The sequence below is a fragment of the Xiphophorus couchianus genome, chromosome 9 (genome assembly GCF_001444195.1).
Source record: "Xiphophorus couchianus chromosome 9, X_couchianus-1.0, whole genome shotgun sequence".
Lineage (NCBI taxonomy): Eukaryota > Metazoa > Chordata > Actinopteri > Cyprinodontiformes > Poeciliidae > Xiphophorus > Xiphophorus couchianus.
The window spans coordinates 4365702-4380847 of record NC_040236.1 but is presented as its reverse complement, the minus strand read 5'-3'; the positions used below and the strand labels follow the sequence as shown (position 1 = coordinate 4380847).

At 43.0% G+C, this 15146-nt stretch overlaps 1 protein-coding gene across 2 annotated transcripts in view; it reads left to right on the top strand.

Moving 5' to 3' along the window:
* Window positions 1-3320: 3320 nt before the first annotated feature.
* The window catches only part of raraa (retinoic acid receptor, alpha a), a 187197-nt gene continuing 175371 nt past the window's right edge, over window positions 3321-15146 (top strand). For both annotated transcript variants that reach the window (XM_028026872.1, XM_028026871.1), the window contains exon 1: window positions 3321-3632. The gene's annotated coding sequence lies outside the window, so the exon portion shown is untranslated. The remainder of the gene's footprint in view (window positions 3633-15146) is intronic.

Below are 15146 nucleotides of genomic sequence, written 5' to 3'. Positions count from 1 at the left end.
GCTCTCCGAAGCATGTCCAAATTCTGATTTCCTGACTCTGAGTATTGCCAGAAACAAATGGCAAAGTGGTAAATGCCCTGTACTGTGTATAGCGCACCTAGACAAAGTGAGTCCTACCACCGTCTCAAAGCAGACTAAAGTGTTTCCTACACGTTGCATGAAGGGAGCAATGTCAAACATTAAAAGGAAACATGCGTCAGATTTCCACGATCCTTCTGCATGCCCCTGAACATGTTTTGATGCAGCCTGTGTTTATGCTGCAGAGCATGGATTGGACACACTGAGCTGCAACGCCGTTAAAATTCAGCTCCAGTAACTTCACATCAAACGTGGCCACAAGCAAATCATGCAGCTGGGCTAAGGGTACCCAGGAGGCCTCCCTGGTCCACCTAAAGACATGCGATGGAAACACAACGCTTCACTCTGCAAATCCCCACACTGCAGGCTGGGTCCGTCCAGTCTGCACCGACACATGCTGGACACATGCGTGGCAGGCCCAGGCCCACCTGTCAGAGGGCGGTGAAATAAGACAGCTCCATCACGTCAAGCCTTGTGTTATGACAGCAGCTACTTCCACCACTGCATTCTTTTAGCGTTTGACGGCTCCGGTCCGTGGCTTCTTGCATGCCTGTGTGTCCCGTGTCACAACCAGTTTCCTAGAGTCGCATGCCTCGCCCGTGTGGTGATGTGTGACAACTGACACAGTTTAGTGTCACTCAGTGGCTTTTGTACAGGAAAGCCTTAAAGGCAGTGAGGGGGACGAGGAGGGTCCTGACGCTTACTCTCTGAGAAACATGGAGATATTGTAGAGTCAAGAGCTTTCTTTTGGTGTTATGTCCTAAGATTGGGGGTAGGGGGTATCTAAAATAAAAACTTAGATTCTGCTTGAGAGTGAAAAGGTTTCCCATGCTTTTTTATGCTTAGAAATCATTTTATATAACTTAAAGCTGCAACATGTAACTTTCTTATTTACTTATTTATTTTTTTTACATATTTGCCAAAACTGTCAGCATGACGTGACTGTGAGACAGGTAATCTGTGAACAGATTGATCTCCTCCCTCCACCGCCCTGAGCTACTGTTGCATCTGAAGAAACCAACCAAAAGCAACCAATCAGAGGCAGGGGAGGGGCATAACGCTGTCAATCAATGCTGCTAAATGTGCTAATGACAGGGAAACAACTTATTATTTCAGGAGAAATGTTTGTGTTCCACCGTTGGTAGCCATGCCAACTGGCCAGCGCATTCACAACATTTTCTGCAGCAGCAGGGAGCATGGGGGGCATAGGTGGGCGGAGCAGTGCAGAGACCCGCCTCCTTGCTCTGATTGGTTGTTTTTAGTTGGTACTGCAAGAAGACAGAGGAGCTCGATTATTTTTTCTCACAGATTATCTGCCTCATACCATACTGTCTCCAAATAGTGACGGTTTCAACAAATAAGTGAAAAATAAAATTTTTAAAAATAAAACTTACATACTGCAGCTTTAAAGTAAATGCATGTATTTCTGTAGAACTGGCAAAATGAAAAACATGTCATAAAGACAAAGGTTTTCCACAGCAGAGCGGTAGGTACTGTTTGAATTTTTTCTTATAAAAAACATCAATTTGTGCTTTAGGGTCAAAATATTGTGGACAAAATAAATATTTGTCAAATAAACAAGATTGCTTACATTTTTCATTATAAAAAACAACTTCTAACAATGCATGGAAACAAAATGTCGAGGATAAAGTACATTGTGAAAAAAACAAAAACCCTAGAAATTATGGATTAGTTTAGGGATTATTTTCCATCCATCCGTTCACTGTCTGCACCCACTTGTCCTTGCAGGGAGACAGGGATGTGGGGTGCCTCTCCCCAGCAGCCATTGGGCAAGAGTCTAGGTACGCACAAACACAGGACAAACAAACATGAACATACACACCCACTCATATGTAATGGCAACATAGAGAGACCAATTTAACTAACAGTCAAACACAGCGAGAACATGCAAACTCCATTCGGACACAAAAACCAATCTGGATATTTGTCCTTTTGATGCCACCATTACTGCAAGGTAGCACTGGCACCAACTGCTTCACTGTGCAGTGGCAGCAAGACCGAGAGTAAAGTCAAAGTACAGAAAATAAACTTCATGTCATTTTTTTGTTATCAAGATAAAATAACAAAGGAAATCAAAATACGGAGAGTTTTTTGACAACACTCTAGTAACAAAATTCCCAAAGGAACCTGTACAAAAACATATGAAAACACACACGAACACATAAATGAACGAGCTAATAAACACATAAAAAGCATTTAGTACATAATAATCGACATAAGAATCAAATGTTGCTGCTGTCGTCACACATTGCAAATCTAATAGCTTTTCTGAGACACAAAGCTCTCAGCTCGAAACGTGTTTAAAATTTCACGAGGACCCGTCTCCACTCTTTAATATCATAAGCACTTTAAACTAAAAATATACCAGATTTTCTTTACTGCCTTACTATTTAAAAGTCACAGTTAACAACATAAACAAACAAGGACACGCCGGGTCATATACGTAAAACACATTCCATGTTAGATGCATATTTTTGATTGACATAAGACCTTAAAGCATATAAAACAAAAGTGGTTCTTTCACAAAGTGATTTAGCTGCTGGCTTCCTGTCAGTGCTGTCGCTCTGCATGGAATCGATAGGATTGCTGGTCAGAGTGGCACAAGGGTACAGAACATACTGTAATGGTGGGTACTGTAGAGTCCTTAATGGTCCTCACAGCAGGACAGGGCGGCCTTGTCACGCATTGGAGGAGGGGCCCCGGACCGGTGTTACGTGACTGGTTTTGATGCAAAGACACATTTGAAATAATAAAAAAAACCCTCTACAGCAAAGATGCTGATATGTATGTAAATATACAGATGGATAGAATAGATAGACAGATAGCAGTCACAAATGTAGTTTTTTTTATTCTCCTTAAAATAAAAATATAGAATAGAACGAAAAGTATTCTATTACTAAATTGCGTGTTGCAGGAGTATAAATGTGAAAAGCCGCAGAAGAGACCACTATCTTTAAACACACTTTGCCACTCTTGAGAGAGAGAGAGAGAGAGAGAGAGCTTGTTCATATGTTTTCTTACTGCAAATGTAAAAGGAACGGCTTCCAGCATTCAGTGGCGCATATATAATAGATCTGTAGGACCAGTCATTAAAACGTCGGGCTTTTCCTGCAGCCTTTTCTTTACATTGGCAGAGCAGGGAGAAGAACATCTGGAGAGGAGCGGGACATCCACGTTTCAGCCCTGCTCTCCATATAAGGAAAAGGGGGCGGGGATCCCACGGCAAGGAGAACGTGACTGCCATAGTTGTCTTTGGTAAGAGCCGTGCCAAACTTGCTCCTGCTCTTTGAAAGCGGCTCGACTGCCTTTACCTACGGTCTGTCCTCGGGGTTAATTTCGCGCAGCCCTCGTGGGAGACGCTCTCTGGACGCTTGAGAGTCGGCAGAAAACTTTGGAGGAAAAAAGAAAGAAAGAAAGAAACAAAAGAGGAGAAGAAGACTACCGCCGGCAAGAGAGATACCAGCGGCAGCGCGACTGAACTTCCACTAGCGAGTCCGAAAGGGGGACCGGGAGGAGGAGTCAACAGGTCGCAGGTATCACCGCACACTTGCCACTGTCAACATTTGACAGCGTGTCTGAGCCAGGTGTTGTTTGGGGAGCGGGAAACCTTTTACCTGGAGGGCTCTGAATGCGTCATTAATTCATTACACGAGCGGGTGTGACATTTTCTTATTTGTGTGTTTCTTCTCTGAAATTCCCCATGTAACCGGATAATGAAAGCCGTCTGTAGCTGGTAGCGCGTGCCTACCAAGTATCCGGGTGCCAATAACGTCTACATGTCATCGTGCTCTCTGTAGGGTATTTAACGGCTTCAGACTCTGTACAGCTGTTAGGGTTTGCTAGCATGCAGAGCTAGTAAAAAAACCCAACAACATACAAACAAACAAAAAAAAAAAAACAATGTTTGAGCTGTTTAAGACATTGGCACAGATTCAGCTACGGGCTGTTTACTCGACTAAGTTAGCCTAGCCGCTCCGGCTTGGCACGACTGAAAAGCGGTGACACAAAGAGTTACAACCCTGCAACATGCACCTCTGACAACAGCCTGGGTCAGGCACACATATGAGTGTTATTCAACATTTCCAAATGTGTTACATAGGCTAGGAGGTTCAAATGTTCCTAAATATATACACTGCTAACTACTTACTACTTCAGTTTTTAAGTGCAAAACGAAAGTTAATTTATTTTAGTTTATGTTGTAAAAGTCAAACTCAAAGTGATGTATTTTAAATAGCTTTTGTTCATTGTCTCCTCTTTCTTGGAATATTTAGAATATCATGTAAACCTTTCTATATCTTTAATTAATAAAGAACAGTCTGCCTACAGAAAATACATGCATGTCCTGTACAGTGTATTATGATTAATGGAGCCATTGTAGATGAAAGGAGAAAAAAAATGGCAATGAAAGAGTAAATGTGCGCCAAAAAAACAAAGAAAAATGATTAAAGGAATATAAATCTACAATACTTGGCTGAGCTTCTTTTTGCAAGAATTACTGCATGAATGTAGTGTGGATAAAAGCTTGACAACTGTATACGTTGCTTCAGTCTACAGTAGCAGCCTTAAGCTCTTCTTCATCTTGAAAACACTTACAGATTCTCTTTGGATTTTTATGTCCGATGAGTTTTGTGACCAACAAGCGCAGTGATATCATAGTCATTAAATAAGGTATCGGTTCTTATAGCAACGTGTGCTGCTGCCAAGTCCATAAAGTGCAGGGAATCATTAAGGGCTTTTAATATTTCCTAGTTAATGTCTGCTGTAACTTTGACGGTTTGAGACAAACCCTGCACTACCGGCTCCCCCAATCATCAGCAACTGTGAGAACGTCACTATTCTGTGATTTTTTTATTATTATTATTTTTTTTACAGAAAAAAATCACATAAGTCACATTATGGTGATTTTTCTCTTGTCCTGCAGACTATGAGCGTCCAGTTGTCGTCCTGAAGGTCTGGTATCCTGGAATAAAACGTCTCCTTCTCCAGCACAGTTGATTCAAATGGCTCAATTAGCTCTTTTGCTAATCCTTCATTCATGTAATTCAAGTCTGCTAAACCAGGGAAACATCTTAAACGTGTAGGACATTCGCCCTTGAGGACCTTGTGATGTCATGAGTGTGGTTTTGCTTTACAGTAGACTCACTCTAAAGTCGCTGGTTAGTTACTCGTGCACCTTTTCTAGATCACTTTTGCCTTCCACTAAACTTTGCGTTCGTTTTCTTGGACGTGAATAGCCGGATTCTTTCCTGTTTGTGGCTCTCCCTCCTCGTTGGCTGTCTGCCGGACGGCCGTCAAGTTAGCAATGTTGCAGATGATTACGGAGACCACAATATAACATTTATGAATTTATTTGTTTTATGTAACTATTTGACTAAATTTGTGGTTTTCATTACCAGGAAGTAGTAATTCTAAAAATCCACAGATATGTTACACGCGCATAATATATCACTCTGCATGTAATGAATCCTTGAGTTTCCCTTTTTGAACTGAATTGCTGGAATAAATGAACTTTTCAGTGATATTCTGATAAACTTCATGTGATTGTCTTTTTAAAGCATTTTAAATATGCCACAACTCGGTAAATACTAAGTTTTTTATTTTTTTTTTTTTAAAGCATTTTCAACATTCCAGTGCCCATTTGTAATATTTGGCCCCGGTCAGAAAAGCTTGTGCTCACGTCAAGTCAGCTGATTTTTGGTTTAATGCTTCTTGAAAAGAAGAACCAGCGGCGCGTTGTCGTTCTACTCGGAAGTTTGAACAAGAAGTGGGAATGGTGACCTGGAATAGCAGAAGGTGAAAGACACTCGTCCTTTTCTCTGACAGCCTGTGACATTCAGAGCGGGATGCATTAGCGGAAGAGTCACTCTGTGGCAAATCTGGTGTGGATGAGGGTTTTCCCACCCTGTCACCTACTCTCTGAGTGTGATTCACAGTTTGGCGTTATGCCCTCTGCATAATTGGGGAAAGGGCTAACACTCGATACAAGGTTTACCCCATGAAAGCTGTCGCATGCAGTGACATTTTAGAAAGTTGGGTAAAAAGAAAAGGCTGCTATCTAGATTAGTTACGATGGTGGATCTCGTCCGTGTGTGTTGTATGTTTTCTGAAATTGAAGTTGAGGTAAACATCCTATTTTGGAACTCGTCTTTTTAAAAGTTGGGGTTTTTTTTAGCCTTTATTGAACAGTAAATTGAGAAATAAAAAGCAAACAGTTAGAATAATAGAAATATATGTTTTTTAACCATTTAAACCTTAGAAGCGTTTGAGATTGTAACCTGCCTTCATTTCCAATGCAATCCATTGCTGTCCACATTTCTGGTGTGCAAAAGTGTGAAACTCTTCATTTGTTTTAGCATAATCTCACACTACAAAAAAAATAAATAAATAAATAAACCCTTTAATTTCATTACTTTGACTAAGAACTTACTGTGGACACAGTGATTAGGACTCCTACCGATTCTTTGAAAATAGATGTAACTCAGTTATTTATTTAATCTACTCTGCATTTTTTAAAAATTGATCACAGTTTGGAGGAACTCTTTAATTCATAAGGCATGACTTTTTTTTTGTTTCCCTTGGGTTGAAATATGAAACGACACAGAAGTCCATTTATCTTGGCCAAGGGCTTCCAGGCTGGACAAGGACCCATATTTTATCTGTGCCACCATGCAGAGTGAGCAGGACGGTAATGGAGGTACAAAACAAATCATCATGGAGAACTAAAGCAGAGGTCCATCTTTGAGTCATCAGCATTAACACTGAATACAAGCGGGTTTGATGTAAAACAGAAAAGCAAGAGAACTCAAAAAAAAAAAAACTAAACAGAAAAACCTCCTTGCACCAGTGTTGCATACAGATCTATGATGTTTTGGGCTCATTTCTTGTTCCAGACGCAATGAGATCATTTTTGTAGAGCACAGTATAGCATGTTGTACACTACAAAACTGGTGATTTTCAAGTATAATTACATTTAAATCTTCATTTATCCCAAAGATAAATGAAATGCTGTGTTTACTCATATCATCCAAGTATCTTCAAAGAGTGGTTGTGAATGGTGAAGCCGTGGATAGGAAGGATCTCCATTAGCAGTCAGGCTTGCAATGAATCTGGAGATTTTTGCTGCATGGCAATCTGATGACCATGATGACATGCTAATGGCTCATTTTCCGAGGCAATATTCCATGGCAACATGTTTTGAATGACATCATCCATTGTTGGCAAGCACAGCTAATCCACCTCATTTGCTTTTAGAGATCCTTTTTACATCTCTGTCTGGCCGGATGGTTTGCAAGCCAGGTAGAGAGATGATGGAGTAGGGGATATGATTCTTGCCCATTCTGATGGAAGAAATGGTTTGAACTTCCTCTCTTTCTCTCTCTCTGCTCTGCATCCTCAAAATCTCCTTTTTAAGTCCTCTGGGATCTGGGTCGTAGTTCAGGCGTCAATTGAGCTTCATCAGCTGCTCACAGATGTAAAAACAATACCATATTGCCATGGTTACCCATGATAACAATAGTTGGAAGGTAAAAAAAATCCTTCCAGCTGTACAGCATTCAAAACCAGAGGGAATAATTGGTGAAACATGCAACCATAAAAGTGATGAACAAAAAGTCTAGAAACAGAACAAATAGAGCTAAAGTAACAGAGCTCCTCCGACTTGCTTTCACAGTTATAGAATGCTAGAGTTTGGGATAATGAAATAGATTCTTTCCCCACCGACTACAACGCTCGATTTTTTTCTAAAGCTTTCCATTCTAGGCAATGCCACCGCAGCCAAAGATGAAATCATTTGGTGGTAGAGAACTGCTTTCTTGTAAACGTTGTAGTTTTTCTGTTGCATCAACAGCAGCAGTATTCTCTGCCTTTCTCTTTTTTGAGTTGGGTAAACTCATGAAAACGGTGCCGTTTAGAGGCCTCATAATGACGTAGTTTCACATGGTGTAAGAAAACGTCGAATCAAAGCGAGGGTGACGCCCCAACACTTTCGTTGTGCCCCTTACCTCCTCTTCAGATTGTAACTGGAAAGGGTCTGCGTTGTCATGGGCCAATGCTGAGGCCCCCCTAGAGTTTCCTTTCTTGTGGGAACTGAAGAGTTATCAAAGTTGCTTGATCATAATTTGAGGTCTTTTAAGGGTTTGTTTCAGTCTGCTGAATATTGAAAGTCTGACTGGCCCATTTCTGATGGTGCTGCACGGGTCATCTTTCAGGTTGAGTAGATTGTAGGAGGTCTTGTCTCACAGAGCAGTATTTTAGAGATGTACTCTTCAGTCCAGAGTGTGTCAGGTGGTTTGCTCTGTTGCCACAGTGGCGTGCTGCCCCTTGTTGACGAGCCAGGCTGACTCACAAGGCTGCGGCCACAGCGCTGTGCAAACTCATCAGCGGTGACTGATGAGACGAGCTCCTCACAATGGCAGCACTCCCCGGAGATGCCACCCCGTGCTTACTTAACGGTAAACACCTCTACCCAGTCCCACCCACGCTCTGTCACACTCTGACTGCTGGGAGCGCTGCTTTTTTTTTTTTTTTTGGAGTAGGAAGTGCTCATAGTGAAAGCCCGGACTGCAGAGCGAGAGTTACTGGTACATTAAAGACGCTGGGGGTGGGTTCAGTTCTTCAGAATCTTGTTTTCATCTGTTGGGTTACGTCTAGGGGGAATAGTTTGTCAGCAAAAAACAAAAAAAAGAACTACCTCGGTTTGGAGGAACTTTTCCTTTGACACATGAAGTCCAGTGGAATGAGGCCATGTTGCTTTTGGTCCAATAAAACCAGCCTTGACCCAAATGAAAGAGGCGCAGAGTCTGTCAGAATAAGTAGAAATAAATTGGGATATTACAGCGGTTTTACTGTGGTGCCCAGTGACGTAGGCTTTGCCTTAGGGACCAGGGCTAGTGTGGGAAAAGTGGGAGAGGAGAAGGGCGGGGAGCCGGTACCAGGAGAGAGCGCAGCCGAAGTCAAGCGGGATTGTTTTATTTTTTTTATTCAGAGGGGGAAGGGATCTGCTGTGATGTTGGAGCTGTGCTTAACACTGGCTGCAACAGCATGCTGATTATTTTCTTTCTTTCTTTCCTTCTTTCTTTAGCCTGATCAGGCTGACTTGGCCCTTCTCGTCACCGAAGGAGTTAAATCTCCTTCAGCCTCCTTTTTAGTCCTCCACTTGGCTTTGATTGTATTAAATAATCTTTACGTGTCAGCTCCCAGTGTTCGTGCGAGGAGTACAAGAGAGCAATTAGGTCAGCCTTAAAGCACCAGGCTACCTTCAGAAGAGGTCCGAGGCCATTGAGGTCATCCGACAGGCCGAACGTTTTACCGTGCTGTCCTACAGTCGTCTGCTAAAATGTCCCAGAATGGATCGGTTGTATTATTTTAGGTTCCTCACTATGCTAGATTGCCTGAAGAATCAGGCCACATTTGTCTCCTCATTCTTTTTGCCTAATGAGGTTGAGCATAAAGACCTATATAACCAATTATTCAGGTTATTGATTGGGAATGTGTCGCCAGCTGCAATCAGCGTTAAAATCAGCAACAATCTGTATGTAAGTTGGCAAAAATATTTAGACCGCAATTATTTTTCTAATTTATGTTACTTGGCTTTTATGTTATAAATCTGTATAACATAAAATAATTTTAGTAATCGATCATTATTGTGACGGTTAACCTACTAACAAATAAAAAAAGCTACAATCAACAGATTTATTTAACCACTGAAACCTTTTTTATACAATACTAGAAATACATTAAAATATGCAAATAAACAAACAATTTCCTTTTTATATAAGTAAATCTTGTTACCTAAAATGCAGTAACATAGCATTCCTATTGTGAATTATAACCGGGGCAACACATATTTACAGACAAAGGGCTTTTTCTTAATTGGAAAATGTATGCATGTGCCATTCAGTTTTAGCTTAATTACTACTCTGAATATGTAGGTTTTTTGTTGTTTTTTTCAGAAAATTGTCTTTTTTGAGTCTGTATTCTCCAGCTAATGATTAATCAATTACTGAATTAGTTGGCGGTTGTTTCAATAATGGATTAATCATGATTAATAGTTTCAGCCCTATATAACCCGATGTCATGGTCATGATTGCAGATCAGGTGGAAAATTATGCATGTTTTAAAACATTTTGTTCAAATAAAAATCTGAAAAGTGCAGCATGCAGTTGTGTTTAGCCGCCATGTGCAGCAGGTGCTATTGGGTATGTCTCGACTAGCTTTGCACAGTTGGATAATAAGAAATATGCCAAATGTTTCATTAGAAGTTCAAGTTTAGTCAGATAATATGATCTGTAAACATACATTTTTAAGTCTTGACACAGATTCTCAACTTTGATTAGACCATTTGATTGGACATACACTGGGAGTTGAATCCTTCCTTTGTAGCTCATGTTGCATGTTTTGGGAGAGAGTTCCCTTCGAGTAACAGCAAAGTTTCTGCTTGTATTGACTCAAAAATGTAAAAAACTTCAGGGGGTCTGAATACTTTCACAAAGTTCCATTTGCATGTTGCTTTGTGCTGCCTTGTTTAAATGCTTAAAACAAAATACCCTTATTGGATCCAAGTGACAGTAACTAACTCAAGTTCCTTTGTTTTACTGCTTGTATCATCTGCGCTGTTAACTTTCTCACAGCCCGCCGCCCCACATTTGAGATTTAATTTCCGATGATTTGCATGCAAATGTTCTGGCTCATGTGCGCCCTTCGTTTTCCCCGAGTCGTCACATAATAACTTCATACTAGTTTCCACAAGTTTTGTACCTTGGCTTTTCACAAAACAGCCTCTGCCCAGTTGGATAGTCCCCTGGTGTGACGGCTGACATTTCCAGTGAAAGAGCCCCATTGTTGGCCCTCCATTCCCCCCCCTTCCTCAACCCTCCTCTCCATAAAACAATGGTATCAATTGCTTCCACTGAGTACATCCACAGCTCTGTGAGAGAGACAGGCTGGCTGGGCCCGTTGGATAGTTCTGCAGCCGTCCCGCTAGGCACCCAGGACCCCCTCCATACTCTCAGCGGCCGCTCCGTGCATCAGCCTCCTCAGACGCCGGCGCTGTACCTCGGTTGTAACGTCAACCTGTAAATGCACAAATAATGGCTTGTGTATACATTCATTTTCCTTGCAGTGACAGCAGAGCAGACAGATGAGTTCAACACACCTCCCCCTACCCCCCTGTCCCATACCTTCGTAATGAATGGTCTTTATTCCATTTTTCCTCTCGCTTTCCCCAAGACACTGCCATTAACCGTGACAGATGATATGTTCTTTCACTGAAACAGTGATCCCGAGCACACTGTCACTGGAAAATTGAATTCATACTCCCACCCTCCTTTTCTCCTCTTTTCCTTTTCTGCATTCTAATGTTTTTTTTGCTCCTGTTTCTCTCCCTTAGTCTGAGGGACATGCTGTTAATATTACCTATTACAGAGGCTCTGTACTGTTGAATAACCACGTTGCCCCCCCCACCCCACCCTGCTGTCGCAAGTCACACGGCGCGAAAGATACCAGGCGTCAATTATACAGATGTCTGACAAGGCACCATGTCCTACTTGGACTTCCCTGAGTTGAATGTTTCTGCAGTCGTATAGATAACTGGAGATAAAGTGATCGCTCTGGAGGGAGACACTTGGCAGCTTCTGGGATGTTAGCGCTCCCTTTCAGACCAGCATACATAAAAAAAAATTTTAAAAAAGCAAGGACTTTCACTTTTGTTCCTCATGGTTGGTCTAATGTACAGTGGCTTCAAAAAGTATTCACGTACCTTGAACTTTTTTTCACGTTATGTTGTGTTTGCAACTGGAAACGTCTTATGCATTTTGTTGGGATTCGATGTAGTAGACAAACACAGAGCAGAAGTGGAAATATTACTACTTGATTAATTTTTAATCAAATTAATTGCAGTGCAGTACGTTGGGGTTTACCCCGGTGAACGAGAGGATAGCCTCTCTCTGCCTACGGGTGGGGGGGTCCTGACTGTTGTTTGTGCTTACGGGCCGAATGACAATTCAGATTACCCGCCCTTCTTGGAGTCCTTAGAGGGGGTACTGGAGAGTGCCCCTCCTGGGGACTCCCTTGTTCTGCTGGAGGACTTCAACACTCACGTGGGAAATTACAATGAGACCTGGGGGGCGTGGTTGGGAGCAATGGCCCCCTCGATCTGAACTCGAGTGGTGTTCTGTTGTTGGACTTTTGTGCTCGACACGGATTGTCCATAACGAACACCATGTTCAGTCATAAGGGTGTCCATATGTGCACTTGGCACCAGGACACTCTAGGCCGCTGTTCGATCATCTGATCTACCACTACCTGTTGGTGAGTTGGCTCCGGTGGTGGGGGAGGACACCGGTCAGACCTGGCAAGCCCAAACGTGTTGTGAGGGTCTGCTGGGAATGTCTGGCAGAATCCCCTGTGAGATGGAACTTTAACTCCCATCTCCGGTAGAACTTTAAACACGTTCTGGGAGAGGTGGGGGACATTGAGTCTGAGTGGACCATGTTCCGTGCCTCCATTGTCGAGGCGGCTTATCGGAACTGTGGCCGCAAGGTTGTCGGTGCCTGTTGCGGCAGCAACCCTCGAACTTGTTGGTGGACACCTTCGGTGAGGGATGCTGTCAGGCTGAAGAAGAAGTCCTATCGGGCGTTTTTAACATGTAGGACTCCGGAAGCAGCTGATGGGTACCGGCGGGCAAAGCGGCATGCGGCTCAGGTGGATGCTGAGGCAAAAACTCAGGCATGGGAGGAGTTTGGAGAGGCCATGGAGAAAGACTTCCGCACAGCTTCAAGGCGATTCTGGTCCGCCATCCGGTGTCTCAGGAGGAGGAAGCAGTACAGTACCAACACTGTTTATAGTGGGGATGGTGTGGTACTGACCTCAACTCGGGACGTTGTGGGCCGGTGGGCAGAATACTTCGAAGACCTCCTCAATCCCACCAACATGCATTCCATTGAGGAAGCTGAGCCTGGGGACTCTGGGTTGGGCTCTCCAATCTCTGGGGATGAGGTCGCCAAGGTGGTTAAAAAGCTCCTTGGTGGTAGGGCCCCGGGGGGTGGATGAGATTCGCCTGGAGTTCCTTAAAGCTCTGGATGGTGTTGGCTGATGCGACTCTGCAATATTGCATGGACATCAGGAGCAGTTCCCCTGGTTTGGCAGACTGGGGTAGTGGTCCCCCTGTTCAAAAAGGGGGACCAAAGGGTGTGCTCCAATTATAGGGGGGTCACACTCTTAAGCCTCCCTGGCAAGGTCTATTCAGGGGTCCTGGAGAGGAGGGTCCGTCGGATAGTCGAACCTCGGATTCAGGAAGAGCAGTGTGGTTTTCGTCCTGGTTGTGGAACACTGGACCAGCTCTACACCCTCAGCAGGGTCCTGGAGGGTGCATGGGAGTTCGCCCAACCGGACTACATGTGTTTTGTGGACTTGGAGAAGGCGTTCGACCGTGTCCCTCGGGGAGCCCTGTTGGGGGTTCTCCAGGAGTATGGGGTACTGGGCCCTTTGATATGGGGGGAGGTGCGCGCGGAGTACTCCGATGTTGTTTTGTTACTCATTCTGCTGCAAGTTGACTCAATTTTGACGCGCAAGACGTAACCGATAAAATCCGGTTTAGGATTTTCAAAATAAAAGATCCAGAAGTAGTTTGTTATTTCTTACGCAGCCCGGTACCAATTGGTCCGTGGACCAATACCCGCGGGAGCGGGAGATCGACAAGCTGATTGGCGCAGCGTCTGCCGTGAAGCGGGCGCTGTACCGGTCTGTCGTGGTGAAGAGAGAGCTGAGTCAAAAAGCGAAGCTCTCGATTTACTGGTCGATTTATATTCATACACATTTAAGTGATGAAATCTTTTCATAGAGAAGTTTTTAATTAAAAATTGCAAGTAATGCTACTGACAGAAATTCACGGTTAGCTAGTCTTTGAAGTAATCAGTTTGTATGTGAGCTATATCTGAGCAGAACCAAAGTCTTATATTTGTGGGAGAAACTACAAATATGTTGTAGAAGGTGTCCTGTACACCAGCTATCACATCGGCTGTAGCTCCGTGTTCATTTCTAGCAGTAGATGATAAAAAACTCTTTTGTTATCAGACTGGGGTGGGCGATATGGACTTAAAGTTGTATTATAGTATTTGGCGGTACTGATGTGAAAACGATAAAAAGTGATAACAAATATTTATTAAACATTTTATAGGTAACTGCATGACTGTGACTGTGTGTCACAGTAATTATAGCCCCACAAACACAAATAATGAGCTTGAAAACTATTCCCATTTGTAATGCGCTTCTTTAGTCACATAAAGAAGGGTGATTTGTATCACTAAGCTGCACACAGTAACTATATTTTCAAATTTATTGGTATTTATCAACACTTCCATTGGATAAACTGCGGAGAAAATGGCAGAATTATCAATCCTGACAAGACAGACAGTTATGGGGCGGTTTAAACATCATTAATTAAAATCTATTGTAACAACGATGAATCAAAATCTTTATCATAAGAAATTTATCTTGATAAATGATAAAATGATAGATAAACTCTCACCCTCAGGTTGTGGGTGTTCTTCTCCTTAGGAAGGATGTGGAAGCTTGTCAGAGTCAGTTGGATGACGGGTGTGAACTCTTTTGGAGTTGAGCTTTACTAGCTACTTGAATCTGATCCTCATTCATCTCTGTGATGAGAACATCCCATCACAGAGATAAAGGTAATGAAACAAATCCAGAGTCACTCATGCTCTTTGCAGCACAGGCAACAATGAGCTCACTGCTAGCTGCATCATCATCCTCATGTGGCTCCGCTGCCCTTGCTTGCGCCCGTCAAATACAGCTTATGAGTCCCTGCTGAATATTCTCTGTCCATGGGCTGCCATCTCAGTGCAGGCCGCCCAAACGAGGAGCCATCACACCAAATCACTGTCGGCCTGAACCAGGCCGGTCTGTTGGATGACTGCATTTTCTGTCTTTGCTGCAGGAAAAGTGGCAGCAGAGCCAGAAATGCCTAAAATGGGAGCAAGTAATGCTTGGAGTTGTGCATTATTTAATGTTTTGAGTCTGGCTCATATGAAAGC